General features: G+C 36.4%; 1 protein-coding gene and 1 long non-coding RNA gene across 3 annotated transcripts in view; one reads left to right on the forward strand and one right to left on the reverse strand.

Annotated features, from left to right (window-relative positions):
* DTNA (dystrobrevin alpha) overlaps positions 1 to 27,853 on the reverse strand; it is a 385,212-nt gene that overhangs the window by 319,200 nt on the left and 38,159 nt on the right. The gene's annotated exons all lie outside the window — the stretch shown is intronic.
* Positions 1 to 27,853, forward strand: part of LOC309610897 — a 66,710-nt gene that overhangs the window by 36,645 nt on the left and 2,212 nt on the right. Inside the window, exon 2 of the long non-coding RNA XR_014234215.1 lies at positions 1 to 27,853. This exon is cut by the window's right edge and continues 2,212 nt beyond it. This is a non-coding gene — a long non-coding RNA (uncharacterized lncRNA).

The following is a 27,853-nucleotide window of genomic DNA, read 5'->3' on the forward strand; positions in this document are numbered from 1 at the left end:
ATTGTTTCTACTGAAGAAAGGAAAAAAGAATTCAGCCCAAGAGAGTCAGAGTCTCACTCTTTGGATTGGCTGGTGACCCTTTCCCCTCTTGGCTCTGGTTCCCTCTCTGGGGAACCCCTCTAACCTGCGTGAATGACCACAGTGCATGAACCCAGGCCGACGGCAGGAAGTGGGGCTCAGTCTTGTCTGTTCAGGCAGGGTTAGCTGTGCGTTTCTCAGTTACACGTCCGTCCAATCACCAAATTCATAGCAGAGAAATACATCAAAGGCAGCATGGAAGAGGTCATTCTTTAAAGGAGGAAAATCAAAGTCTCCACCGAATTGCAACTCAAGGATAAATCCCCCAAGCCTCAAGAAAATAGAAGGTAAAAGGCTGCAACAACGTCCCCAAATATACACTCTTCAATCTTTAAAATTTAGCTACATTGATAAAATGTTCTTTTAATCTTTGATTAAATCTTTAGTTTCATTTCTTTTAGATTCATCTCAAAACCATCCAAGAAAGGTTCTGGCTGGGTTCACATTTAGTTTGGTTGCTGTAATGACAATTTGGTTGATATATGGAGACACATATTGTACCTGGAATATATTAAAATTCATATTCAAAAGTCTTCTTCTAAACAATCTATTCTAACTTTTGTCATCTGAGATCAGTCCTAAGTCTTTTTAGAAGGGATTTTTAAATGCTGAGTTTGCTCTCCTATGAAGAAAGAACACAATTTACACAAGCAGGAATGTTTTGTTTTCCGATGAAGAAAAAGTAAAAACAACTTATTCAAGGGAAACAATAAGGTACATTTCTAAGAACGCAATGTTGTTTGAAAAATAATAATAGATGTCTTTCATAAACTGGTCCACATCAAGGCAGCCTGTAATTTTCATTGCATCAGGCCTTATGCATACAGGTCACTGCACAGAGTAATTCTCGCCTGGTAGGACTTCTCCCAGGACGTCTCGCAGTGACACGTACAATAGAGTAATTCCTTGGCTGGTTGCAGCTCAGAGCAAAATCCATAGCAAGATCAATTTCTGCTGGTGTAACTCTTTTTTTGATGGAGGCAGAGGGAAAGTAAAGGCAAGAAGATGACAGGTTGACTGAGGCTCCCTGGCATAAAGAGTTAGAAATTTAATAATTTAAAAATTGTCATTATGAGAAAAATAGATCCTCTATGCTTTTGAAATATATATATATATATGCGCGTATTACACGTATATATATATATATATATTTTTTTTTTTTTTTTCTTTTGCTGGTGAGTGACAGGGCCTGATGATCAAATTTACCAAAGGCTGAAAACAATTTCTCTCAAAATATTATTATAAAAATCTCCAATCTTTATGAAAATTGTCCATATCTGTAACAAATCATCAACATAATTCATGTTATGATTATTCCCTCTGTATCATTTTAGACAATATCATAATAAGTGATTTATAATCATATGAAAGCTATAAGAAAATGAGAGCAGGTAATTACTGGGTTACTTCTCACCCCCTTGGTCCTGCCCTAAAGGACACACATTTTACCCACAAAAAAAAGTCACTTCAGCTTTCTTTAAAGGTTTAGTGCTGAACTTGATGTTTGTGAGACAATACTGGAGACATCGATTATGTCTTGGGTTTTGAGTTTCTTGGAGAATGGAACTGATGTGACTAATTTTTTGCTGGCATATTTATCAGCATAGAGTTAGTCAATCAGGAAGTCATGTGTGAGCCTAGATCCTTTTGGTAATTTTTAAGACTCTTCCTTTCACCTATTAGGGAGGCATGATTAATTCAGATTTAACAAAACAATTAAATTGAACTGGTAATGTTTATTGAAATCTTAAGCTGGGTAGGAGTGACCTTTGTCTAGTAGGATGTCTAGTAGGATGTGAGAAGGGTAAATAAGAGCTTGCTCACAATATCTCAGAATGTGAAAAATGGTGGATATTCCCTGATTTACTCAAATAGGTAGTTTTAGGGCACTGCTTGTGGTATCACTGACTGAACCTAAATGCTGGATGGAATGAACCATGAATGGTTTTGAGTGCATATGGTTAGAGCATTGGACTAACTGGGCTCAGTTTATAGGACAGATCTCCATGTAAAGTGAATATAGGGCAAATTGCCACGTAAATTAGCTAGTTTCACTGATCCACGGCTGCAGAGTGAACCCAGGTCTTCACTTAGGATGAGCTGAAATTCACGCCTTTGGTTACACAGAGGCCAGAGGAGGGAACAGGAGAACATGAACTGCTGTGGGGCATGGGAGACCCATGCTTTTCCTATTGTGGGTCAGTAAAATCATTTTTGAAAGCATCTGGGTATTTCTTATGCCCTTGTGACCAATTTATAGGAAGAGTGTATTTTCAACATTCTTCGTGCAGTATGTAGTACAGAGCTGAGCATCTGTAGATTCTTAATTAATGATCTCTGGATAAATGCTCGGTACGCTGTGCTCTGAGAAAGCTGTGTACACTTGGGACCTAGTGTCTTGCTGAGAAAGTGTTGGCACAGCAGAAACTGACCCCATGAACCATTAACCTTATTCCACAACTTGCCATGAGAAACCAATAAACGTATTTCCTCTTTCTTACTATACAAAAAAACAGAAAAAAGAAACAGTGAATTGAACAAACTGCACTAAACTCTACCTATTGCCATGTATAATAAAAATATTTAAAAATGTTTACATTATTAAATGTAATTCAGAAAATCCTAGAGTTGGGCAGAAGATTGAGTCCATCAGGGAGAGGGAAGCACTGGTGTTCAAACCTGTGTATCTGACATTTTGCTACAGACAAGGAAGGCACACTCCCAGACACTCAGTTCACATGCTACTATGAAACGAAAATGTTAGATCCATTTTTTTAAGTTAAATATTCCACATATCTATATAAGTCAACTAATGCAACTTTTTGTTAACGATTGTGGTACCTGGCGGAGTTGATCACACGTTTAAGAAATATATTACAAAAATATAACAGAGACATTTTTAAAGGTGTAACAATTTTCTATGGTGTGAATATCCTAGTAGGAAGAGAACTTTGGGTTCGCAGCATATCCTTGTCCTCCATTGCAACAGTGGTTCTTCCTTTCTACACCAAAGGGACTTTAAGATTAACTGGGATGTCCAGACCCCATGCGCACTGGTGAGCCAGACTGCGGAGCTTCTCAGGTCACTACCATCACCTCTACTGCCAGTGAGATCCTCTCCTGTTCTGAATCGCTGCCCTGACTAGTACTTAACTATTTCTCCTTCCCATCAGCCCTCAACAAGCTCTGTCTGGTATCCTGCCAAGGACTTATCCATCCCCTTCCCGTGAAAGGGTTCTGCATGTGTGCCTACTGCACTCACTTTGTAGGGATCCTGCTGGCCAAGGATGGCTACCCTTGAACTATACTTGCCACCTGCCATAATCACAGTTCTCAACACCATGTTTTCCTGAGGCTGCACCTGCACGTCTGGATAACCCAGTCAGTGTCAAGTCCTTCTGACACTATCCAAGCGGCTCTTTTAGGCACTGGGCACTTATTGCCCATCATTGGTACCCCATGCAAGTCTTCAGCCTTCCTCCCACCATGCTGAAGACCCAGCACTCTTTCGGCCTGGTGGAGTCAGAGTAACTACTGTGGCCATTCATTCACAGGCTACAAGACTCTTCCTCATGAATGCATAGATACCTGCAACTTCACCCAACTAGGTTCTAAAGATGCTATGAAAAATGGCTGTTCATTTTCCAAATAAAACACCAACGTCAATGTAATTATAAATACATATATATCCTCTAATTTAAAATTCTGATATACCAACTAAGCTTTTGAACTCTCCATAAAAGGCTCACAATTATATGGAAAATTTCATTGAGACTGAATTCCTTGACTTTCCTCTCTAGTTCTGTTTTAAGATCAAAGGAAGTGCCCAAGGATGATTTTGTTTTGTTAGTTGAACATTGTATGATCTCTTTTCAAGGGATAATGCCCTTGGAAACAGGTCCTTCTTAATATTACTCAATTATGTCAACAGGCTTCCCGCATAGCAACAGTTTCCACGGTCATGTAAAAACTATTCTATTATTTAACCATAGACATGGACAGAATATATATACACATACACACACATAATAGCATTGTAGTATACTGTTATGTATTTTTACATTGAAGTAAACTGGAGTGTATCATAATTTACATGAAAAAAAAAAAACCCAGGCTTGTCCCATTTTCTGCTATGCCTTGTATCTATAAATGATGCCACTGACGATAGTTTCCATGTGGTCAGTGGCTACAAAATACTAACATGTACAATCTCTCTAAGGAAGTACTCTCATTTCCACTTTGCACAGTTCATATTTTCCTACACTCACAAAACTAACTGGCTTTTTATGTGAAAGAATCTATCACTTTCACACTTGTCATTCTGTGCAAGCACCTCTTGAAGTTAACAGCTGGCCGCAAAAATTTTGTACCAAAAAAAAAAAAACCCTTTCTTCCCAACTTTCCATCATGATTACTATAGCTCAGGCTAATCTTTCTCATCTTTCTGGTTTCCCATATGTCTGCTGGCTCTGCCACATGTTGAAAAGAACTTTTAGTGAATCAAGTATTACTTTCCAAGCATTTCTTTACGCGTGTATGTGTGTGGGTGCATGGTATTTGTGCGATGTTCTCATTTTGTGAGATATTCTGTTATCCTCTATTACCCACGCTTTCCAAGTCCAGTGCACCAATATCATGATTGAATTAATCAACATTCATTCAGGGCTTGTTAAGTTCCAGACATTGTGCCAGGTACTTTCATATAATCTATTTTACTGTTGTGAGCAAGTAACTATAGCACGGGGCAAGAAGTAGTATTCTGGTTCCCCTTTAGGATGATTCTGCCATGCTGTTCAACATCCATAAAAATTAGTTACAGGTGCAGGTGTAATTTGTCTATGAAATAGATAGAGTACTTGTGTCAGGACAGCTTTCTAGCCAAGAAGAAATGTGCGGTACTAACTATGCTCTACGGATTTCCAGCTGCCTTTACAACTTCATGCTATTTTGCACATGCTTGGTCTTCTGTCTGCTAAAGACGACTTCCTCAGGGATTCCTTTATTATCCTTATAATTTTTTTGAGGGGAAAATTATTTATTGCTCATGCGATGGTTCATGGCTTTGCATTTCTTGTGCTCTTCCTTACATATTTTTTAAAATTTAGAATGCCTGGCTCCATTGCTTGGTAGCAATACGGCCTTGGGCATACTGGAACATTCTGAGTTTCATTTTTATTATCTATAACATGGGGGTAATGATAAAGTGGTGAAATATGGTCTAAGTGATATAATGCATGAAAACTACTTACAAAATAAGCAGTTAATAAATGTGGTCAATGTAATCAATAACATGGATGATTATTTTTGTTATGTCAGGGATAAGTGGTCAAAAGACCACCCTTGTCTCTAGGAAGCAGACCACAATCTCATAATCAGATCGATAATTTACAAAACTTCATCAAGGAAGAGAGAGGAGGAACAGGAAGGGCTTGCTAATAAAAAAAATAAAATCAATGCAAACTGGCTTCATTTCTTAATGTCATGAGATGGGAAAACAAAATGGATTAAATTAATCTGAATTTTCCAAGGCCTGACAAAGACTTTGTAAGCTCCTCAAGGGCAGGGATAAAACTTTCTTCATCCTTATATGCGTGTACATGTATAAAATCTAAATGGAAATTATTTATAACTATTAATATAGTCAACAAAGGCATATTGGATTGAAATTTTTTGGTCTTTATATATCAAATAATTGAAAATGAAATTAATAACCAGTAGTTTTATGTAATTGTGACATATATTATAGGTAGAGATATGGGCCTATTATAACATTTAGTAGGATCCCATAAATCTATTCACGAATCACTCTAATAGCCCATAGCACCTAATACAATTCTTTGTATAGATAGGTAATTACAGAAAATTTAAAAATAATACATGAGTTATGCTGACAGAAAGAAAAGAGTTTGGGGGATTTTATCTCTATGGCACTGATGAATGAATCGCTGGCAACGTAAGGTAACTGAAGTACCATTTGTGGCATGCCGCCGTGCTTTCATCTCAACCTGTCATGCTCAGCTATCCACGGCTGGATGGGACATTGAAAACAACTACTACTCCAATTAGTAAAAGGAAGAAGTCCTGAAGAGATGGAGACCCACAGAAGGGAGATCTAAAGTGTCTGTAGGTTGGAAAAAGGGTTAAATCTAACAAAGTGAAATTTTAATTAAATATGTCATATAGAACATTAGAAGAATAGAAAAATTGTGGAAAATATATGAAGATATTAGTTGAAATTAAGCCACAGTGTGATGTGCTTGGGAAAAAAAAGAAAGAAAATTAGATCTTATACTGTATTATCATATACAGAATTATAAAGTGCTAATTCTACTGTATTCACTGCTGGTTAAACCATCCAGAGTATTGTGGTGAGTCAGTGTCAAACTGACAAACTGGAAGACAGTTCATGGAAAGCATACAGACTAATGAGTGGGCTTGAAAAACTTATGGGAATGGTAACCACACAAACTGAAGATACTGAGCCTGGAGAGAAACTGGGAGGAGGAATGATGTATGAGGTTGAAAAGCCATCATTCAGAAAAGTGATGAGTTTATCTGGTTCAAATTCAGAAAAAAAGGATAAATTTGTGGAAATTATAGGAAGCAATGTATATGAAAAGTAAAGTTAATTTTGGAGGTGGCAGATAATAAAATGGGTTTCATGGAGAAACAGTAAATTCCCCATCACTAGACATTGTCAAGGTAAGGCTATAAAAAGAAAACTCAAGTCTCCATCTAATGGAGTTAAAATTGCTAACCTTTTATATATTTAATAGACCTGAGGGTCTATGACAGTGAATTTCCTATGCATATACTTTTTGCTAATAGGTGTGCTCATGTGTATTATGGTTACAATATGCAAAAATGTAAACCTAGTCACAAAAATAGCTCAGTAGCTGAGCTACTGAGCCCGCGCGCCTAGAGCCTGTGCTCCGCAACAAGAGAAGCCAGGAAAATGAGAAACCTGTGCACCGCAATGAAGAGTAGTCCCCGCTTACTGCAACTAGAGAAAGCCTGCGCGCAGCAACAAAGACCCAACGCAACCAAAAATAAAAACAAACAAAATAAATAAATAAATATTTTAAAAATTTTTTTAAAAAATTCACTTCTGCCTCAACTGGGTATGTTAAGTGAAACACTTGGGCAGATAGGACTTTGTCAGGAGTGAGTTACTATGTAGGCATTAATGAGCAGGCATAAAAGCAAAGAAGCATTCAGTTCAGAGAGGAAAAATTGTCCATGCGAGGAGAGAATATATCATCACAGTATAGATGCATGTCTACCCAAGTTTCATGAATTCCATGAGATTCAATTCAGGGAGCTGGAAATCTTTAACGATGTATCACTGAAGCAATTTGAAACTGAACCATTGTTTTGTACTGTGGGTTCTCGGGGGTAAAGTACAATGATAAAACTGAATTTGTCAAGTTCTAGATTGGGATGATCAGAGGAAACTTTCTAAAATATAAAGGAAAGGAATGAATGGAAATCAGTGGCAGCAAAAAATGAAACAATTTACTCCATGTTCCTGCTAAGTTCTCTTCTCCTCTATATCCTCCAGTCTAAATAAGACACTGTCCACAGCTAGACTGGAGGGTGTGGTCCCCTGCGACCACCACCCTCCTCTGCCCCCTCCCACTGCCCCTGGATTCTCCCCATCCCCCAGGCCACAAACTTCCTATAACTTGTTTACTCCCAAGAAGGAGCATTAGTTAGGACTGCTTACCCTCCATCCCTAATTGACTCCAGGACTGTATTCACCCTACCTTGCAGTCACAACCAGAAGTCCATGGCTCCCAACACATTCCACTTCTCTGGGACAACTTACCCCACATTTTCCTGGCCGTCTTCTAGTCTGACCTAGTCCCTTACTACTCATTGAAACCTAGACCCTTTGTGTCCATCATCACAAAATCCTTTATATTCTCATCTCTTTTGTGAATGTTCTCATCACCTTCTTGCCCTAACTAAAATGATTATCCTTTGAGAACACATCTCTGCATTCTGGGCCCAGACTTCAGTAACTATCCACCATACTGCCTCTTCGAGGCCCTTTGTTGTTCCTCCTTAAACACAAACAACAACAACAAAAACAAACCCAGCTCCTCTGGAGCACACACCATCAGATTATAGTACCTAACACCTTTCCTGGTACAATTATCTACTGCTCTGGTCACTTCCCTCATTTGTTAAAGACTTTAGTCTTGGCTTGCTCTCCTATATTTATAACTATGAGTGGGCTTTCAACACCACCTTACAATCTTGCTTATTTTCTCTGGTCAGTTCTCACTTCCATGAATGAAGGCTATTTAACACCATCTCCTCTCTCCTCAAATCTTACACACTTTCTCCCCGTTCCTCTCTCCCAGATGGCAATTTGCTTTTTATTCCACTGAAATAATAAAAACAACAAAGAAGAACTCTCTCATTCTCCCATCACCAGCCTCGCTACATCTGTAGCTATATAATTTGCTTTCTTTCCCATTATACTGGATAAGTTGTCCAAACTACTACCTCAAGTTGGAGCCATCCGCAAATCCACATGTTCTCATCCCTTCTTGCCTCACAAATTTTATTCTTGGAGTTATTCTCTTTTTCATTAATTTCCTCCTTTTATTGAATCATTCCTATCAGCTTATAAAGAAACATACTATAATGTCGCTACCTTAAAAAAATGAAAAAAGAAAACATCCTTTAATCCTATATCCCCCTCCAGCTACTGTCACATTTCTATGTTCCATTTTATAGTAGTACCCCAAATTTGCTGTTTCCTTTTCATTTCCCATTTTCCCCTTAACTCACTGTACTCATACTTCCATCCCCACCACTATTGAAACAGCTCCTACCAGGGTCAGTAAATGTCATAATCCCAAATCCAGGGGTCAAGCTACAGTTTTCATCGCACCCAGCCTTTCAGTAGAACTTGCCACACTTCCTTATGGCCGGAACACATGCTTCAGTTGAGTTTCCTCCAACCTGGGCTTCTCAGACTCTCCTGCTGGCCGGAGCTCCTGATCATGACATCTTAGTGTCGGGGTGCCCAAGAACTCCTCATTCAGCTTCCTTCTCATCTCTAAGCACACTCACTCAGTAGATTATCTCACCAAGTGTCCAACCTCTAGCATCTAAAGGCAGATAATTCTCAAATTTATAACTCAAGACATATACCTCCCAAGAAATCCAGGTTCGTGTCTACAACTGCCCAGGCAATATCAGCTTGGGATGTCTAATAGGATATTCTGATTTAAGACGTTCAAAACTGAACTCTTGATTCCCCACTCCCCTGCTATCCAGGTTTTCCCACAGTTTTTGTTATGTTTAGTTTTCAGTAAATCTTTATTGAAGGTGCTTTCTGTTGGTTAATCCCATGTTTATCTAAATTTTTTTATTAAGACTTTATTTTTTTAAGGGCACTTTTAGTTTCACAGCAAAATTAAAAGGAAGGTACAGAGATTTCCCAATTGTTCGCTGCCCCTACATATGCGTAGCCTCCTCCATTATCAAAATCCCCTACCAGAGTGGTACATTTGTTACAACGATGAATCTACACTGCCATATCATAATCACTCGAAGTCTATAAGAAGTCTATAATTTACTTTATGGTTCACCCTTGGTGTTATACATTCTATGGGTTTGGACAAATGTATAATGACATATGCTTATCATTATAATATCATACAGAGTATTTTCACTGCCCTAAAAATCGGCTGTGCTCTGCCTACTCATCGTCCCCCACCCCAATCCCCAGACAACCTATCTTTTTACTGTCTCCATACTTTTGCCTTTTCCTAAATGTCATATAGTCGGAATCATACAGTATGTAGCTTTTCAGATTGACTTCTTTTACTCAGTAATATGCATTTAAGTTTCCTCCATCCCACAGTTTTTTCATCTCAGAAAATCATCTAGTTATTCAGGCCCTGAAGAAATATTTGACTTTTTCTTACAGACCTTATGTCCAGTCTGTAACAACCAGGGTTCTTGGCCTTCCCCAGTCAACGAAATTGATAAAATGCCAGTCAAGAAACTCAGGCAAGGCTTTACTGGGGCTCCTGAGGCTGCAGGAGGGAGCAAAAACAAGTAACAGATTCCCTTGCTCGCTGCCCACGGCAGGGTGAGCTGGTTCCTTATATGGGGTGAGGGTAGGACTGTGACCAGGGGTTGGGCCAGAGGGGTGGCTTAGGTGTTTTGCCCACTCTTTTGGTGGTGTTGCGTGCAGGGGGCATGCACAGTACCCTGCTTTTGCTCCCGACACCCAGTTTTTGCTCCCGGCTCTTCCGAAGTGGCAGTTGGGTTTTTATTTTGGTCTTTTTGTATTTTTTTGTCCATAATTTGCCCCAACTTCACATGCACGCAGTTGTTTTTAGTCCCTTATAGTTGTTTTGTATTTTGTTGCTCGAGGAGATGTTTGTCCAGGTGCAAGCACTGCAGCAAAGGGTCCCAGGTCCCAGCCTGTCTCATATCCATCAGCAAATCATGTTGTCTTATATTCAAAATGTATTTGGAATTTAACCACTTTTCACTACCTCCATTACTCCAACTCTAGGCCAAGCCACTATCATCTTTCACTTGAAACTTAAAATAGCCTTTTAATTGGTCTCTTTGCCTCCACTTTTGCCTTCTTTCTCCAACTCCCACCCCGCCTCCCTAACCTAAAATCCATTCTCACACAATAGCCTGAGTGAGCCTTTAAAAATATAAATCACACCATATCAATCATCTGCTCCAAATTCTTCAGTGGTTTCCTGTCACCTTAGAAAAATATCCAAATGCCTCCCCATGGCTGTGAGGTCGTACCTGAACTTGCTCTTGGTCCTTGTTTCTCGCTTATTTCCTTTTCCTCTTTTATTCCTGTTCATTCTGCTCTGTTCACACAGGCTGTCTTTTGGTTTCTTGCAAAATTCAAGCATTTTCTTGTCTCAAGAACTCTTTCAAATATAGATCCCTGATAAATACTCTTTCCCCACAAATTAGATAATTTTGTTCCCACTTTTTATTCAAGTCCCTACTGTGCAAGGCTTTTCATAACTTCTTTATTTGAATAGTGCCTGCAGTTACTCTCCATCAAATTACTTACCCTTAAAAAAAAATTATCTATAAGAACCTGAGTGTGTGTGTGTGCATGCGTGTATGTATTTTTACAGTTTTGTTTACTTGTCTGATATGGTGTCCTCCACTAGAACAAAATTTCCATGACTCTAATAGGACATAGTGAGATCAACTATATCTATTTTCTTTACTGAGGAATCATAGGGTAGTTACTCAGAAGATATTTGATGAATGAATAAGTGAATGGATTATCAAAGATATTTTTCAATATTTGTATTTTAAATGCTGACATCATTATACTTTATGAAATCTTGCTAGTTAATACATTATATTTTGTAACATGTAATATATAATATGTTTATTTACTTCTTTATAAGATTGAAACCTGAATAGCATGATAAAAAGTCATGAAGTGAAAGAGCTTAAAACAAAATCAAATTAATATTTACCACATTAGTATCACTACTTGACTTGTAAAACTGTGTTATGTTTGACATCTGTAAAAATCTGTTATCAAAACTAAACTTTTTATGGAGGTAATTTTATGATGTTCTGGGCCAGAAAAAGGATTAACATCTCACAAAGCTTTCAAAGTCTCATTTGGTTCTCAACACAGAAGAATATTATGTCTTGCTGCATAATCTATTTTCACAACACACAAGAAGGTTAATTTCAGTGAATTAGGCCACCATTCTCCAGTTGGCTTAGTAGGTACTCAGGTCTGTCCTGGATGCAGATGAGCTTCCATGAAAGATGAAGATGCTGTCTTCAAGAAGCAAACTGGCTAATGAAACCATTTAATATTTCAAATGGGTACAATGACCATAATAAAACCTCAAACTCTTGGCTGTCCAATACATCGTAAGTCTGGTTTAGAGAAGTAGTATTAATGGAGTGAATTTGAAGGATGTGAATCCTATTTTTTTTTCTGAGAGTTTAGATTTTGCCTAAATGACCTATATTTTTTCCTGTGGATTAAACTGGACTATCAGAAGGGGTATTCTTGGGCCATATCGTCTTGGTTTCCCACAGACCTTCTTTTATTTAGTTATATGCTTTGGTGCCACAACCTTAAATATTATTGAAAGGTAATACTACATATTGTTTTGTGGAATCTGATAATGCATATGTTGTAGGGATGTTAATACGGTGACTGTCCATGCACTGGATCTGAGTGTCCAAAGCCCCCAATAAGATTATGTTTCAGGAAAAAAAAATTTTTCCCATGGAGATTCAGTCTATTTTATATGTCTGTAGAAATGAAATCATATAAATGATAATGATTCTTTTTTCACTGTGGCCAACAGGAAGCTCAGAGACAAATGTTAATTTCAACCATTAGGAGCCATGTAGAACCTTATGGTTTGCATGTTTGTGCTCTATTCTCTCCTTTTCTCAATGTTTCTGTTTTTCTGTTCATGATTTTTTAAAATCCTTTTTATTATATGAACTCTGTCAAATGACTTGTGTAGTAAAGGGAGAAATAAATAAGTAAAAAAAAAAAATAGTACTTAGATATTCCACATTTTCTTGGCTAGCCTCAATTTTAGATTTTATTATTATTTTCAATAAAGGTGATTCATTAAGTGTAAAGTCTAAAGCAACTTAATATATTAATACATAAGATTTTCATAATAACTAATTATTCAAAAATCAGAGCTATAGCTATCAGATTTGTCATTTGATTTAGGATTAATAAAATATAGTGACTATATCAATAAAAGGTTCTGAAAACATGTAGCAACAATTAGTTTTACCAGTCAAAAAAAGGAATTTAAATAGGAAAAAAATTCTTTTTGAAAAAGATATAAAGTAGATGCAACTTTTGTTTTTGGTTTATGTACTGTAACTTAATTAATATTAAGACAACACATTTCAACTCATGGCATTCTTAATTCTCTATAGTCAGAGGTTTATAGCTTTAAAAGCCCTGACCTAAAAGAAAGAGATATGTACTTATGGAGAGTGTTACAACTATTGCTAGCAACTAACAAGTCAAGATTGATGCAGCAAACATTGTGACTGTCTCTATGGGCCAAAAGCAATAGTAGCTATGTTAGCAGAAATGAAATTGCAAGCAGGCTGATAGTGGTAATCACACTGAATTGGACTGTCTGGAACCTCTTATTAGATTAGACCTTTCATTAGATTATTTGAAAGGAACTTGTAAATGTAGACTGCCTCCAATTTTTCTAAATTAACAAGTCAGTGAACCACCATTGCTTTAACATTTCCAGTGGACATCTAAGAGTAGGCCTTTTTTTCCCAATTTAACTTTAGGGAACTAGAATCAAATTTTGAAGTCAATTCAGAGTCAGAGGCAATAATGGTATAATTAATTAAGGCAAAAATCAATACCAGTTTTAAGTAATTAACCAAGTCATCAAGTCATAAAATAGAATCCATGTTAGACATTATTTTATAGGAATTTTAGTGATTTGATGGTATGAGGATATTGAAAATAACCCTACATCAACTTATATTTGGCTTCTGTTTCATGAACTTATGGATATCCCCACAACATCCTATTTGAAAGTGCAATTAACTGCTTGCTAGTTGTCACCCAATATCTTTTATCCTTTCTTTCACAATAATAAAATTTATGTGGATGCATGGGTGCTCAACAGATAATTCAGCTTTCCTTAGAGTCAACTGAGTCCTACTCAGTGATCAACTGAGTCCTACTAATGTGATGTGGGCAGAAGTGATGTGTGCCACTCTGAATCTTGCCCTTAAAATAACTGTGTTTCTCCAATCCACTTCTTCCTCCTCCAAGTTGGGAGATGGCCAGAACATCTTTAGCCCACAGGTGGACGCCACATGTAGAGGATAGCAGAATTGCTTACAAGCCCAACACAGCTTAGCTACCACTAGACTGTTACATGAGGAAGAGAAGTAAACTTCTTACTTTGTTCAAACTCTGTATTGTGGGGTCTCTTTGTTATAGTGTCTAAGTCTGTTCTCTAATCTGGAAAGTTTGGTATAAATACTTAACATAGAAAGAATACAGAGCATTAGAATATATTACTAGAATATGCTATATTCACACAAGGTAACAATAAATGTGAATTTCAAATTCCACTTACACATTTTAATAGAATGGAAAAAATAGTTACATAATAGGTGAAAATATTTAGGACATAGAAATATGTAAAAATGCTTTGAAAAAATGTCCAGAAGGAAATATGCCAAAACAATACCTGATTTATCTCTGAGTAAGATAGGATTTAGATGCTTTTACCTCTACAACTTTACCACTTTTAAAAATCTGCTTTTGGAAAAACGGAGCTGGAGGAATCAGGCTCCCAGATTTCAAACTATACTGCAAAGCTACAGTAATCAAGACAGTATGGTACTGGCAAAAAAAACCCAGAAATATAGATCAATGGAACAGGATAGAAAGCCCAGAGATAAACCCACGCACCTAGGGTCAACTAATCTATGACAAAGGAGGCAAGGATATACAATGGAGAAAAGACAGCCTCTTCAATAAGTGGTGCTGGGAAAATTGGACAGCTACATGTAAAAAAATGAAATTAGAACACTCCCTAACACCATACACAAAAATAAACTGAAAATGGATTCAAGACCTAAATGTAAGGCCAGACACTATAAAACTCTTAGAGGAAAACATAGGCCGAACACTCTATGACATAAGTCACAGCAAAATCCTTTTTGACCCACCTCCTAGAGAAATGGAAATAAAAACAAAAATAAACAAATGGGACCTAATGAAACTTACAAGCTTTTGCACAGCAAAGGAAGCCATAAACAAGACGAAAAGACAACCCTCAGAATGGGAGAAAATATTTGCAAATGAAGCAACTGACAAAGGATTAATCTCCAAAATTTACAAGCAGTTCATGCAGCTCAATATCAAAAACACAAACGACCCAATCCAAAAATGGGCAGAAGACCTAAATAGACATTTCTCCAAAGAAGATATACAGACTGCCAACAAACACATGAAAAGATGCTCAACATCACTAATCATTAGAGAAATGCAAATCAAAACTACAATAAGGTATTACCTCACACCAGTCAGAATGGCCATTATCAAACAATCTACAAACAATAAATGCTGGAGAGGGTGTGGAGAAAGGGAACCCTCCTGCACTGTTGGTGGGAATGTAAATTGATACAGCCACTATGCAGAACAGTATGGAGGTTCCTTAACAAACTAAAAATAGAACTACCATATGACCCAGCAATCCCACTACTGGGCATATACCCTGAGAAAACCATAATTCAGAAAGAGTCATGTACCACAATGCTCACTGCAGCTCTATTTACACTAGCCAGGACATGGAAGCAACCTAAGTGTCCATCAACAGATGAATGGATAAAGAAGATGTGGCACATATATACAATGGAATATTACTCAGCCATAAAATGAAACAAAATTTGAGTTATTTGTAGTGAGGTGGATGGACCTAGAGTCTGTCATACAGAATGAAGTAAGTCAGAAAGAGAAAAACAAATACCATATGCTAACATATATATATGGACTCTAAAAAAAAAAAAAAAAAATGGTTCTGATGAACCTAAGGGCAGGACAGAAATAAAGACGCAGACATAGATAATTGACTTGAGGACATGGGGAGTGGGAAGGGTAAGCTGGGACAAAGTAAGAGAGTGGCATGGACATATATACACTACCAAATGTAAAACAGATAGCTAGTGGGAAGCAGCCACATAGCACAGGGAGATCAGCTCGGTGCTTTGTGACCACCTAGAGGGGTGGGATAGGGAGTGTGGGAGGGAGACGCAAGAGGGAGGAGATATGGGGATGTATGTATATATATATAGCTGATTCACTTTGTTATAAAGCAGAAACTAACACACCATTGTAAAGCAATTATACTCCAATAAAGATGCTAAAACAAAAACAAAACAAAACCAAAAAAAAAAGAAAAAAAATCTGCTTTCCAATTTACAAAAAAGGACATTTATCATTTGGTATAATATTATTTGGTAAGAATTTCTAAGACTTGTGCATTTCAATGACTCCTACGCACAAACGTTTCTTTTATCAACTCTGTGTGAGTAGAAGAAAAAGCACTTGCAGTGAAACTCCCACCCACATCTCAGTAGTATGAACTTGTTAACTTTCTAAGTTAAATCAACCAAAGCAGCTACTTCTAAACTTTTACTTTTGAATATTTTAGGATGTATCAGTAAATTTAAAAATCTACACTGTGATCAGGAACAATCCCATAGTAACCCACACATAACTAAGGTTTCGTGCAGTTCAGATAACTTGTAGATTTCTATCTAAGTAAAGTCTGGCAATCAAGGAGGTAACTGAGAATAATTCCTTTCAGTGTCTTAAGGAAAGAATGCCATATAACATTATGTTTTAATTGGTTTAAACCCCATGTAATATAGTATAGCTGCCATTCTCATGGAGGGCAGTTACTTCTCCAGATCTCCCAAACACCCTTTCTCTCTGTACCCCAGCCAAAACTCTCCTTGAAACACCAAACCCATAGCTCTTCTCTTTCATTCACTTCTTTCTTTCCACTTGTGTTCTTGCTTCTCATTCTTAAGTAAAAACTGGATGTTTTTAATGCAAGTTGCTCATCTTCTGCATCGTAAGTCCTATCTATCTCATCTCTTTCCCGTAATTCTATATCACAAAATCCCAAGAAAAGAGCTTGCAGTGATAGAATATTCTTTCCAGGTATTAATGCTGTGAGTCATTTTTTTTTTCCCCTCTGGTCCTAACCTCAATCAATCTCAGGTATTAAGTACCTTCATCATTCAGTCTTAGCCCTACCAAATTCTCTTTTCCTGGTGCTATACATTGACTAATCAACATAAATTCATAGCAAAAAGCCCTTCGCCCTCTATAACAGCTGTTCAGTTGAAAGCGGTTACAGCATGTGTTGAGAATGATTCTGGAGTTGCATCCTTTGGCACAACAGGGTCATGAGACGGTGCGAGTGCTGTCCGCCATGGTCAAAGGCAAGGACACTGGTCAAATAGTTCCCATTACTGATCCAGAGATAATTTTATTGTGGTTATAAATATTACCAAATAAAAATATTCCCATGTAATAATGAGTTTTAGGTACATATCTTCTTCAAACTTACTTTTGCTTCATGAAAATCAACAAATTTCTCTCAAATCCAAGTCTTTACTATAAGCATATCCTCTGTATGTATTCTTATACATACAGCTTATAGTTAGAAAACAGTTTCCTATATAAGTTCCTATTGTATAATAAAGCATATCTATTACCAAATTTGGGGTTCTTTTTCAATTGCATATGAGAAATATGTACTACCCATTTACTGAACTAAATAAATTAAAAACCCATAAGACAATTTATCCTCTTCTCTGTGTTATAACAATATTTCTAATGCTTGTATAAAAGCGTTCAAATATATCTGAGCTAAAATGTTCTCTTTGTTTGTAAAATGCTACGGTAGGGGAAAAAAGAAAGAGGATATAGGTGCCTTTGTTGCATTTCAGTTACAGAGACAATGTAAGTCAGCCAGCTGCTTTTATAATAGGACATGAGTAAATGAGAAAAATGCAGGGACAATAAAAGAAAGATATTCTCTCCTTTGCTCCCTTGAAGTTAAACTCTGTTCTATGAACTATCAGAACAACTTGCTAATCACCAACTACACCTGCCTAAATCCATACAACTATTAGGGCAAAACAATGTCCTTTTAAATTTTTGCAATGCTGGTTTTTAAACTCCTTCAGGTAAGAGGCTTAGAGAAATTCATACATCATACTAATATGACTCAACTAAAAATATGAATATCTGACGTATTCTTAAAGTAATAGTGCCTATTTGTAATTTTCTACTAATTAACTTGCTCTTTCTTGCTAACATGACAATCTACAGAGAGAAAATTTGTAATGCTGAAAATAAAAATCTGAATATCATATCACAAGAGAAGACAGTATTTATGAATATCACATAAAACCACTCAAAATCATTTTTAAGAAAAAGGAGAACTCTATGAAAACTTTATTATATTGACATATTGGAACGCAACGCTTATTGAAAATGTAAGACATCATGTGAAAAAAACCTAAGAAGTACATATACAATATCATACCCCTTACAAAGCAAGTTATAATTCTCAGAAATTTACCTCAGTGCATTTAAATTCCGAAATTTTAGGCATTTCAAATGTGATTAATGTGTTAAAATAAGAAAGAATGGCAATAATACAACACACAGAGGAAAGGCCTGCAGTAAAATCAACGATAACCTGGAACTATAGTTCCAGATGACTTCAGTACATAGTTGAGATCCAGTAAAGGGGGTGGCATTGGAAAATGAAGAAAAATTGTGCTAAAGTGTTTTATGTAGAGGGAGAGTGGAAGGTAGATTAATTCTAGACTTTGATGAAAGATCAGAATTTTTTAAATGTGTGTTGTAAAATTTTGAGTAATTATTAAAAGATTATAAATAGATACATAACTCCAGAATCATTAAAGGGAAAAATAAGAATAAAGATAAATTGTTGAATTTTTCTAAAGTAGGAGAGAGGCAAAAAGAAGCAACAAGAAAGTATGATAAATATGAAAAATAATTGCAAGGAATGGATCCAAATTATTAACCATCATGATAAGTGCAAAAAACAAAACAAGTTATCTGCACTTCTCAGTCTGGGTAAGTACCTCTAAGTTGTCTACAAGAGCTATACTCAGCAAAATAGCAAATAGTTGAAAACAAAGGCTAGTCAAAGGTTAACCAAGTGAGTGCTAACAAAAGGAAAACAGTTTTGGTGATCTAAATATAAAATCAGATAAAATTAAAGGGAAAGAGAATTAGAGTAAACAGATGCTCTTTCCATCTAATTTTGTTTCATTGAAAAGCAAGGAGAAATGGGGGAACCATAAATGGGATGGTTGATCTTAATACAAATACTCTTCTTTCAACAACTGACAGGTCAAGTAGATGGAAAAATAATTAAGAGGGTGTCCATATATTCTGGTTTGTCTGATGGTCCCAGTTTATGACTCTTCTTCCTAAGTAATTATTAATAGCATTCCCTCTACCCCTCACATGTGTTCTGATTTTCACATAAATTATTATTAATTAAGGATAGAGTGGACTTTAATAATACAACTAATAGACCTATTCCTGTCATCCTCTCTCTTTTTCTTAATTATGTCACCACCATGTTGTTCCTTCTATGTATATCCCATTTCTCTTAGATTCTTGTATGAAGGACTCCCGTTCCTCATTCAGTTCATAGCTTCACTAGCCCTTCCTCAGAGCATTGATCTAAAGCAGCCACTGCCATTACTTGCCCCCATCACATTTCCCTGTTGCATTTCCCTTATGGCACTAATCATCAACTGATATTACGCAGTTGTGTATGTGATTACTTCTTCAGCCTCACCTTCTCTTCTAGAATGTGAGCTCCAGCAGAGTGGGAGCCTGGATCCCTTTGTTTTAGGCTCTATTTTAAGTGTCTGGTGCCCAAAGGTTCTCAGTTTAAAAAAATGTAAACATTTTTGCTGTTGAGATTAACCATCATGGGAACAGAATATATTCAAACTTATGGAATATGATTAAAGAAGTATCCAAGGGGAAAACTTCAGTGATGAAGTTGAAAACCAGACAAAAAACTATACCGAGAAATTTATAAATACAGATCGTTTTCAACGTGAGGTTCATATAGGGACAAATACTCCCAAATGAAATAACTCCCTATGTGAAATAATAGGAACATTTTTCTTATAGGAACAAATACTCCCAAATGAAATAAATTGTTTCAAGTCACTGAAAAAGATAGTCTAGCATGACAGTTGTTTCAAGCACAGATGAAGAACAGTGAGGAAAATAACCACATAATATAAATTATGCACATAACTATAAGAATCTTAAATATAAAGTGCATGAAGGTCAATTATGTATTAGGAGAGCAAACATACTGGTGAAGCAAGCTTTTGCCAGAAATACCAAAATAGTACAGTTAACAACAGTGTATACATTAGTAGATTGGAGTAGCATTAATAAATTAAAAGGAAACCTCTCTGTGGTAATAATGGTAATAATTTTTCAGCTATTGAGAAAGTAGTTAATAAGAAAATTACACCAATTCTTGATATAAACTCTCTGTAACCTGTGAATAGAAGAAATTTCCTGTGAAAAGGTCTATCTATGAGAAATCAATAGTAAACATTGTATTTGAAACTGAGTCCCCCAAGATTGAGTTCCTCTGCAGAGTTTATGATTTACCTCTCTATCCAAAATTTTATTCTCTTTCTTGTTCCTCATCTGTTCCCCTCAGGATTGAGGAGTAACAAAGAAAAGGGGAGAACTGTAACTGAGCAGGACCCTACAGGGCCTTCCCCTGACCAACCCCCCCATTTCCTCCACCTGCCTCTTGTTTGTAGAAAAACTTTAGCCTCTGGGCCTTCCCCAAGTTCCAAAGAGTAAATTTAATCAGAGAAGTGACAAAATGCAGAAACAAAGGAAAACAGTTGAAGAAGACAAAATAATAATAGTTTAGCCATTAAACAAAGTCTGGGACCTTTAGTTCCTCCTCAAGGGCTATAGATAATATTCCTTTGAGCTGTTTTATAGATACTAAAATTCCCACCAGGTGGAGGAAGTTAACTGTATGCTGACCACAAGCATGTAGACCCCAGACTGGTTGGAATCAGAAGGTTCATGATGTTGACTCTCAATTACCTCACCACCAACCAATTAGAAGAATGTCCATGAGCTGATCACGTACTCCACAACTAGCTCCCTCACTCTGTCTCTAAAAACCTTTCCCTGAAAGCCATCAGGGAGTTTGGTTCTTTTGAGCATTAGCTACCCAGACTCCTTGTTTGGCACCTTCAATAAATACTGCTGCACTTTTCTTCACCACAACCCGGTTTCAGTAGATTTGGCTTTACTGGACACAGGTGAGTGGATCCAAGTTTGGTTTGGTAACATATTTACTTAACGAACCATTAGAAACATTCCAAGGCAATCAAGAAAATGTAAAAGATGCCCATTACTATCACTACTATTCAACATTAAAGTGGAAATTCTGTCCAAGACAATTAGAAAAGCATAGGAAATATTTTAAAATATGCTTCTTTGCAGATAATATGGTTGACAAAAAATCCAAGATAATCTACCATAAAACAATTAGAACTAATAAGAAAGTAAGATGAGTATTTAAAAAATCAATAGCTTTACACCAGAAATAACCAGTCAGGATGAAAAGTAAATTAATCCCTTCAGTAGTACAAGGCATATATAAAATACTTATAAACAAACCAAACATGAAACGTTAAGGACTTCTATGAAGTAGACCCTCAAAGTCTTTTGACAGAAATAAAAGAAGACCAGAATAGTATATGGAGATGGACATACAATTTTTCTAGTTATCATACTGGTAAGATATCAGTACATCCACCTTTATTTGTGAATTTGATACATTATGAATTAAAAACCCATCATGGAATTTAAGATAATTTTCTAGATTATCTGAAGGATAAAATAGCCTAGAATAACCTCAATTGTTTTGAAAAAGCACTTCCTATTTACAGAGAGGAATTACACCATCAGATATCAGTAGTGATGTACTGTAAAGATACAGTGATTAAGGTAGTGTAGTCCTGGTTAAAAATAGACAGATACATTCATGGAATGGAAGAGAGTTGAAAAAGAAATCCACATACATGTAGAAATTTAGTTTCTAGAAAGCAGTAGCATTTCAGATCAGTTAAAGGATGGACTGTTCTTAGCTCTGTGTTGGGACAACTCATATTCATTAAGACACTACAACATAATGGTTTATCATGTGTCAGCAGCCTCAACATCTCCTGGCAACTTGTTAGATATGCAAATTCTCAAGCCCCTCACCAGACCTACTGAATCAGACACTCTGGGGTGGGGCTCCCCAGTGTATGTTTTAATACACTGTCCAAGGGACTGTGATGCTTGCTCAAGTTTGGGAACAACTATTTTACATATATGTTGTTGTAAATAGTGGAACAACTATTTACCCATATATGCTGGGTCCCAAGTTCCATCTCTCTAAATTGATGTGGAATTAGAACAAAGATCATGCAATCATCGGAAGTTATTAGGATAATCCTTCATCCTAACAAAATGCTGTGAGAATTAAGAGCAACTTGTAGAATCCCTAAATATCCACTGTGGAGTGAATTCTGACTACTTGAATCTCTATGCAGTCAGCCTGCTTGAGTTCAAATTTGATCCTCACTGACTTTCATGACCCTAAACAGCAAATTAATAAGCTGTGTTTCAATTTCCTCATATGCTGTTGATAAGAAAATAGCAGTATCTTGCATAAATGTTGGCAGGATTAAATTTGGTAATTCATTTAAAATACTTAGCCCAATGCCTGATGTGTGGTAAATATCCTATACATGTTTACTAGTATTATTTAGACAATATTTACCTCACACATAAATGAATCCATATAGTCTAAAGACCTAAACTTAAATCTACATAAGCATCATAAAATAATACATAATTGTATGATTACAGTCTTAGGTAGGGAGGACCTTCCTTAAAGACATCAAAAAATTTGCTCATTTATAATTTAAATTTCTCTACCATGAGAGACACTAAAGAAAAGAAATAAACACTACACTGAGAGAAAAATAATTCAATAGAATAAGAGGAATACCTGTAAAAAGGAAATACAAACAGCCAAAAAGAAATGAAAAGATGTTAATATCACTAGTAGTGAATGCAATTTAAAACGAGTTACCACTTTTTACAGATAAGATTGGTAAAACGTTTTTAAAAATCAATTATGTGCACTGATGGCCTAGAAGCAAGAACATGGCACACTCATCTCTTAATGTATGTTTACTTGGGGAAACCATTTTATTTTATTTTATTTAACATCCTTATTAGAGCATAATTGCTTTACAATGGTGTGTTAGTTTCTGCTTTATAACAAAGTGAATCAGCTATACATATACATACATCCCATATCACCTCCCTCTTGCGTCTCCCTCCCACCCTCCCTATCCCACCCCTCTAGGTGGTCACAAAGCACCGAGCTGATCTCCCTGTGCTATGCGGCTGCTTCCCATTAGCTATCTATTTTACATTTGGTAGTATATATAAGTCCATGCCACCCTCTCACTTCGCCCCAGCTTACCCTTCCCACTCCCTGTGTCTTCAAGTCCATTCTCTACATCTGCATCTTTATTCCTGTCCTGCCCCTAGGTTCTTCAGAACTTTTTTTTTTTTTTTTTTAGATTCCATATATAAGTGTTAGCATACGGTATTTATTTTTCTCTTTCTGACTTACCTCACTCTGTATGACAGTCTCTAGGTCCCAACCTAAGTGTCCATCAACAGATGAATGGATAAAGAAGATGTGGCACATATATACAATGGAATATTACTCAGCCATAAAAAGAAATGAAATTGAGTTATTTGTAGTGAGGTGTATGGACCTAGAGTCTGTCATACAGATTGAAGTTAGAGAGATCCATATATTTGGGTATGAAAAAAAATGACAAGAATAAATGAAACAAAGAAATTTTTAAAATGTATGTGTTTCACAGCCTTTTTATGTTAGAAAACTATGTGTGTATGTGTGTGTATTTATAAATTCTTAGAAGCGAAAGAAATATCCCAAACTGTTATTTTTATGAAAAATAGAAGAATTGTTAGAAGAGTGAAGGAAGATGATTTCACTCTATAAACTTCTGAATTTTAAAGTTTTATCATGAGAACGCCTTCATGTGCTATTTGTGTAATTAAAATACAGAATTCTGGTATTTAGTGGGCAGGAGTCAAGGATGCTTGATATCCTCTGCCCATGTGCGTGGGAGATTTTCTCACAACTGAGAATTGTCCTGACCTTTCATTCTCTCAGTCACATTATTTTAAACCTTTCATGGCTTTATGATAGTAAAACTAATTTACTCAGCAAAAATATTATTTTAAAGTATTATTTTGAGCGACCAGCACATAGGCCCCAACAATATAAAACAGTAGTTTAAGACACAGGTAGGGTATCAAACTAGCTGTGTTCAAACCCCAACTCCATCCCTCTAGTTGTATGACCTATGTACTAAACATCCTTGTACCTCAGTTTTCTCACCTGTGAAATGGGTATCGCTGTGAAGATGAAATGATTTATCATGTGTAAAGCACTTAAAACAGTATCTGGCACACAGTAAACACTACGTAAATGTTAGTACTTATTGTTAATGCTGAAGGCATACATCTGCAGAAACTTCTACTTTATTGTTCCATTAAGAAAAAAATTTTTTTCCTTTCCCACAAAACGTCTATCTTGGCCCAACCATTCTCAGTATGCCTTTCTCAATCCTATATTACTATACATTTTCCTTTCCCTATTCTCTTTTGATTATAAATGATAGTATTTTAGTCCATTCAGTTGTAGTTCAAAAACTTTTTGTTGTTTACCTTGGTCTTCAAAGGCAACCTATGTAAAGGCTGGAAGATACATTCCTTCCCTTTTTTCTTTTCTTTTAATCATCAAATATTTTTGATCTTCTAACATGTTAGACATGGAGGACACAAGAGCTCAAAAGACTAATCAGATTCCTGTCTGCTTAGATGGCTCAAATGCCAAAACACAACAAAAATAAACATGCAGCTCATGAAAAGTTCTTCAAACCAAATAAAAACTTCATGCTAATCTGAAGAAAAGTAGCGAGTCTCTTCACTCCTCCAGTGGTCCTCAGAGCAGGGGGTGCTCCTCTTAACTGTGTGGTAAGCAAAGGTCAAGGACGCTTGATGTCCTGCGATACACTTGACTCACTTCTTCGCAAGAAGAGTTGCTCCGAATCTTGCGAGACCTTTAAGTGTCCCTTGGGAAAGTCACATAAGTGAAACCCTGTTTACTATTTTCTGAGCCTATAACCTAACACACACACACACGCACAGATAAAGTAGCTTTTATATAGTTACCATAGAAATTAGAGAAGGCCATACTTTTTTTGGAAACTGACCAAATCTTGTTTACCGTTCTGAAATATCACATCACCAACAGCAATGCTACTATCACTACTTGAGTCATCAATACAATCTGTCTGTATCAAAACAGGTGAATCACAATTGTACTTGTTGTCACATCTACAGTGAGTCTTTGACCAGGTGGAAGCATCTTAATATTTCATTGTTTTTTATGTAGTGAGGTCTGAGCACTTACAATGTTGAAATGCATATCATTTTATTCTAAATTATTTTCCTTTAATTTCTCATTTATTTAACTTAGAGAATATATTGATATTTTGTTTTAGTTCTGTGTAAATAAGGTTGTATTATCTATGAATTTTATTTCAGAAGAGTATCAGGCATGACCAAATACTTGTTTTAAAGAGGAGTGTAGCGTTTGATAGGCTTAGGATTTAGAGTTGCTCAAATCAGAGGTCAGACCAGCCACTTAACTGAAAAAATATGAGGAATGGGGTTCAGTGGGGTTAGTTTTGCCTGACTCCAGAGAAACAAAGAATGGGTAATTTAAAGCTAGAAGCAAATTCAGTTACCTAATGCAACCTCTTCATTTACAACATGAAGAAACTAAGAACCAAGGGATATGACAAATATCAACTGCTAGTTAATGGTTGGACATGGGTCAAAACCAGTGACAAGTCTTTGAGTAATCTTTTTAGAATACCACACTGTCCTCAGTAACTGAGAAAGGGAATCAGGGTAGGTGATATGGGGAAAACAGAAAGGGATTGGGTAAGCAATTAATTCCAAAGCTGGCAGTTCTTTTGGTGATTGATTTGGTAACCAGTAATATTTAATCCTTAGTCCTTGTTTGCTTGTAGCCAAGAGGAAAGTGATGAAATAAGTTTTGGAATAAAAGGATATAGGAATAAAATGGAAAAGCCAATTATGTAAACGCTGACATATACAACCATACAAATTATTTTGCCGCAGTTGACAGGAGAGTCAATTGCCATTATTTTCACTTTCCATTTTAATTATGGATTGTTAATTACTGAAATATGTCTTAGGAGAGTCTTCGCCTATTGGATCCTTTAGATGACAATAAAGGCCAGCTTTTTGCATAATGCCTAACATGAAACATTTGTTGCTTATAAAGGTTAAAATCTGAAGGGTATTAAGGAAAACCTTGGTCAAAGCACCTCTCATTGGACAAAGCTGAAATTCCACTTCCTCAAACGTGACAGCAAGAATGCAAATTTTGGTAGGCTTGGGGGGAAGGAGAAAAGGGAGTTTCGACATGGCTGATTTGATCATTGTATCCCCAATGCCAACACCAATATCTCAACCTAAGAGGCACTCAATATTCACAAAGGCAAGGGATGGAAGGGAGGTGGGAGGAAGGAAATGAATTAACCCTTTCTTGACCCTCTTCTAATATTCAAATACCTTTAGAGGGATAATATATATTTTTCCCCAGCTCTTCTCTTTGAATATATTTAACAGATCTTATTGTCTTGGCTATAATGACAAGAAAAGCAGTGAACGAATGTATCCTCCACTTAGTTTGCTTCTTTACCAAGGGCATAAATTGTTGTAACACAACAATACCTTTTATTTGAAGACTTTCTCCAGAATAAAAATATTTTTTTCAAGCACTATTTAATTAATTCTCCAATGGAGGGTATGTTTTTGAAGTCCTTTCTGTTCCCACTCTGAGCTAAGGAAACTGAGTTTCAAATGGTTAAGTTTTTAGAAGACTGATAACCAAGCAAATCTTTATTCTTTTTAAAATTCATTCATTTCTCAAAGTCATTTAAATTGTTCCTGCAGAATCCAAACAAAAATGTCTCATCAAATTTAAGAAACACAGAAAAGCTAAAGTGTTGGCTTTTTTTTTAGAACCGTCAACAGATTTTCATCTGTTACCGTAAAGTGCCTCAACCAAGATCTTTTAATATCATGTCCAGAACAGAGTCAGATATTTACATATGGAACAGATATTTTGTTTCTTGTATGGTTTAGGCTTTAACCAGATACATTTTCAGATTTCTCTTTCTCTCTCACTTTCTGTTTTTTTTCCTCTCTCTTGAGAAAAGGATGAATTTTCAGAAAATATATGCCGTAAATGAGTCACTAAATTACAACACATAAACTCAAGTCTTTGAAGATCTTCCTGCAGAGAGGTGTACTAAAAGGTTGTTTTAACCGTGCTTATTGGTGGATGGTTGCCCTCTCGTCCCAGTTACACACATTCAAGTGAGAGCTACTAACTAGACTTAGCAGAGGTTAATTGCTGATACTTAATCAGTGTGGAAGACAGCAGATATGGGGACCATTACACTTGGCAGGAATTATCATCTCCCACTGTGTGCATTTAGCTCGATGAGACTGTGAGTCTATTATCAAAAGCCAGATTTGCAGAGAACAAAAACCTATCATTTTGCTCATCTCCCCAAATCTTCTACATTATTTCACCAACAAAAGTGACCTTCCTTCCTGCATTATGGTATTATAGAGTGGTAAAGAGCTCAACCCCTTGGGTTAGTCTGTGTGGATTTTAATCTTGGCTCTAACACTTAGCCAGTGCATGAACTTGGGCAAATAATATAACCTCTGCTGGCCTCCATTTCCTCACCTGTAAAAGGTGGGTAATACTAATACTCAATTTATTGAATTATTTCAGGATTAAATGAGTTTATACATGCATAAAATACTTAGTTTAAATTCTGTTGTTTATCTTTGATTTCACTTTCTGTAAGTGACAGAGACAATACTGTAGTAGCTGTTGCTGCGATAACCCTCAGATTCCCCATATCCAAAAGGAAGTCA

This window comes from Balaenoptera borealis (genome assembly GCF_965194805.1).
Source record: "Balaenoptera borealis genome assembly, chromosome: 14".
Taxonomy (NCBI): Eukaryota; Metazoa; Chordata; class Mammalia; order Artiodactyla; family Balaenopteridae; genus Balaenoptera; species Balaenoptera borealis.